Below are 4145 nucleotides of genomic sequence, written 5' to 3'. Positions count from 1 at the left end.
TTTCCGTATTTTTACCTCCAAAGTCAGCGATTGGACAGAATCCGATGACGCGCCACCGAAGAGGATCATGGGAGCTGTAGTTGTTGAAGCTAGGTATGGCTACAGCGAAAACCCAGAACTTTTAAACGACATGTTTTCTAATAATCACTCTCACCACACTCAGATGTATTTTACTTCCTGTTTGGATGAAGCTACACAAAAACTACTCTATAAAAATAGAACAAAACCATTTTTCTGAATTTATTATAAAATTTTGCACCACAGATACTGTACTTAGATAGATAGATAGATAGAGTACTTTATTCATCCCTGAAGGGAAATTAAGTTGTCATAGCAGCCGGTATATTTGAATACAATAAAATACAATAGAATACAACAAAAAATATTGAGGTAGAAAGAATAAAAAGCAGAAACACAAGATTATTAGGTAGATAAAGTGCAGTGGCAAGATGATGGTAATAGTACTGATGATATGATGGTAATGTTATTGTTAGACAGTATATAAAAATAGTACAGTATATATGGTATATAATATAACATAATATATATTTATATATGATAGAAATTATACCAATATAATAGCAGTATATAGTAATAATGGCAGCAACAGAATATATACTAATAATAGTAATAATAATAATAATAATATAATAATTATAATTATAACATGTACACATGTATAAATATGTGTATATAGACTTATATATACAAAGAATATACAGAGAGTATGATATAATATATGATATATATTGGAGGTATAAATATAAATATTTGACTATACAATAGATAATATAATATACTATGAGTGTAAAAATATGTAGACAGAGTGTGCAAAAGACAATATAATGGTATAAAATGATATATAATATCAATATGGTTTATATTAACACATATCACATATGATATGAAGTAAGTGTTTATGGAGCGGTGTGTTGTAAAGGGTACACAGTGCAACTTCAATACATCATTTTAAGTATAGGTTTGATGATTTAACACTTAGTAATCATGGTATAATGCAAAACATTTTACATAATAACGTGATGAGAGTCAGTTTTTTCCTTTTTTGGGTTTGCAGTAATATTGTTCTGGACAATACAACAGAGAGGAATAATAGAAACGTAAAACAAATACATAAATAAATTGAGAATAGAGGAGGATTGTTCCTGTGAGGTCAAAATGAGAAACACTGATCCAGCTGCACTGCTTCACCAAATAAAGACCTCAAATGAAGCACAAAGATCTCCTGGTGACCGAGTGCTCCCTGTTTACCTCTGTTAAAGGCCTCCAGTCATATTTGTGATTCATCATTACTCATCTGTTGATTCATCTCTATTAAAGGATTTGTTTAAGACTCCCTGTTCATTGTAAGTTTGGTCTTGTTTTCAGACTTGTGCTGATATCCAGAATTTATTTAATTGCGTCCTTATTTTTTTTAGCCACGAGGAAAAAGGCGTGCATCAAAACCGTGATCCTGCACGGACTTGAATGTCAGGAGTTGTCTGATATTTCACACCCTGGGGAACTAAGATTTCTTACTCTTTTTTTCTGAACATTTTATATGGATGAATCTTCCAGGTCTGAGGTTTGGAGATAATTACTGAGCCAGAGTCAGGAGGTGTTTTTGAACCTGTGAATCGTTGACATGAAATGACAGTGATGGTGGTTCAGGTTTATAGAATCTAGAGAGGGAATATGAGACTGAGAGTGGGTGGCAGCTTTTATCAGGTGTGAATGGTGGGCGCACATCCAGGCCTCAGGGCTCTAAAGACACCGTTGTACCCTTTAATGTAACATGGTAAGTCGAGGAATATGTTGTCAGGAAGAGATTGTATCAAACACAACGGATCCTTGACATCAGCTTCTTGGATTGTCTCCAATCTATAGTGAAGAAGTGATTGACTGCAGTCAGGTCACTTCTTTACATGGGTTATAATGTTTTGTATATAAGGTTAGTTGGTTGGTTTGGATTCCCAGGTGATTCTACGTGTGGCAGTTGTTGTCGGAGACTTTCCCTTTCATGCTGTGCCAGTGTCTCATACGTTCACGTTTCCTTATCTTCTTACACAACATGATTTCTAGATGGCAAGGTGATAAAGATCTGCAGACAAGAGTTAAACACGGGCCCTGTTGACAAGACACAACCACAAAATGACTTAATAATGTAGATCCGCCTTTGATTAATACTGTTTTTTCTGTGTTGGAAATTTAGATGTGCAATTCTATGATTTACATCTGTGCTTTTCCCTATTGACCTATTTAAATGTTCTCTGTGAAAAAGAACTATAACTGAGAAACGCATGATGCTTTCGAAATAGCAATTTGAACTGTAACCCACAATCTGGTGTTACTGTAAAATCCCCCTTAGTGAGAGAACCTTTTTCTTTTGGCGACCAAGAGTGAAGTAATCATAATAAGATGGATACTTAAATTGTCTTTGTATGTAAAATCACTTAGACAACTAAGACTGACAGGCACTGGGTCGGGCCCTAATTACTGCTAAAAATGAAGTCAAACTTGCATTCCTTTCAGATATCAAAACAATCAACACATTAATTTCAATAAAACGTCCTCAACTTAGAATAACTCATGTTTATAAGTTCCAAAGTCATCTGAAAATAAAAATTATTTTAATTTGAAATCAACTGAACTTCTAATTATATGTTCAGTCAACAGGAAAAACAGAAAATCTGAGGATTAGTTTGCAGTTTTGTAAATCAAATAAAAACATTGGGAAGCTAAGCATAGAAAATAGATATTTTGTGTTTTTGTGGAAGAAGTTAAAATAGAATTAAATTAAAATCACTTGATAGAGACCCTGGTTAACTATAATAAAGAATGTCTTCCGCTGAAGCCCAACATTATCTGTTTATACCATCACTTATGTGAATGATGTTGTTTGGCCTATAAACTGATGGTTCCTGTACAACTCTCTCCTGCTAAGATTCACTTTCACACTGACTCATTGTCAATGTGACCATGCCTCATGATCTCAAGAAACCTATGATTAAGGTCTCTGCTTTGTATAAACTCCTTTTGAACTCGCTGCCCAACTCATTTAGTCACTTTTGAAACCTTCCCCCAGAGAAATAATGAGCCCTTATCTGTAAAGCTCTTCTCCTCAACACAAACACAAGTAGGATTTATCCAAAATGGCCACAGAGGCTTGTTCACTCCTTTTCCACTACTATTCCTTCTTGAGTCTGGAGTTCTAAAACCAGGCCTCCTTTTCTGTTATACTTGGCCTTATTCAACCTCGCACATAGATGTGAGTGAGCGGCTCCTTCTCTCTTACACTGTCCTTGGGGCCATTTGTTTTCCATCACTGCAGCAGATTGGAGTCTTGCTCACTGTGAGTCATGCAGGGTGGGTGGATGTCGAAGCAGGGTGTGGCAGGCGAGGGCTCCTACTGGTGCTTGTGGCTGCCAGTGGAGGAATAAAGCATCTAATTTGGCTCAAAATTGCATAAATGTAAAATGAATGGATAGGAAAGTTATATTATGGTCACACAGTTAAAAACAGCTCGTGAATTCCCTCACATGGGAATTCATGGGCTCGTGGTGCAGACTGGTGCTGCATCTTCCAGAGATAATCATCTGGACGATTCCCTAATCTGAGTAAACAGATCCTTCAAGAGCTGCACAAACACTCTGCAGGATTACAGTCAGTTACTGAGAGTTCTCTGCTCTCTTCTCTCTGAAAGACTCAGCATGTGTGGTAAAAATACTGTTTGGTTATGTAATAAGTGGCTGAAACCATTCAGTCTGAATGTTCCGCTTCTACTTCCAATATGGGCTCCAGATGTGTTCCAGCTGCTACAGTGAGAGGGATTTACTGCTCACAATAGCTCAGCAGACCCTGAAATGGTTCCATCTGAAAAGAAAAAAAGAAAAGCAACAAAAGGAAAAACTCCCACCTCCCCAAAACTTTGCCAGTTTAGAAAAGTGGTGAGGCAGCACCAACAGGAGGAGGAGGAGGAGGAGGAGGAGGAGGAGGAGGAGGAGGAGGAGTTCACCTCTCCGCAGTCGACAATCTGTCTCTGACAACATAATTGGTTCCTTCAGGCGTTGTTTTATTTAAATGCATATTAAATATTCTGCATTTCGTGCCGTCCGTCGCCAGCACCCTGCCAAGCTCCAGCGCTGAGG

This window comes from Limanda limanda, chromosome 15, assembly GCF_963576545.1.
Source record: "Limanda limanda chromosome 15, fLimLim1.1, whole genome shotgun sequence".
Taxonomy (NCBI): Eukaryota; Metazoa; Chordata; class Actinopteri; order Pleuronectiformes; family Pleuronectidae; genus Limanda; species Limanda limanda.
This window is presented reverse-complemented; position numbering follows the sequence as displayed.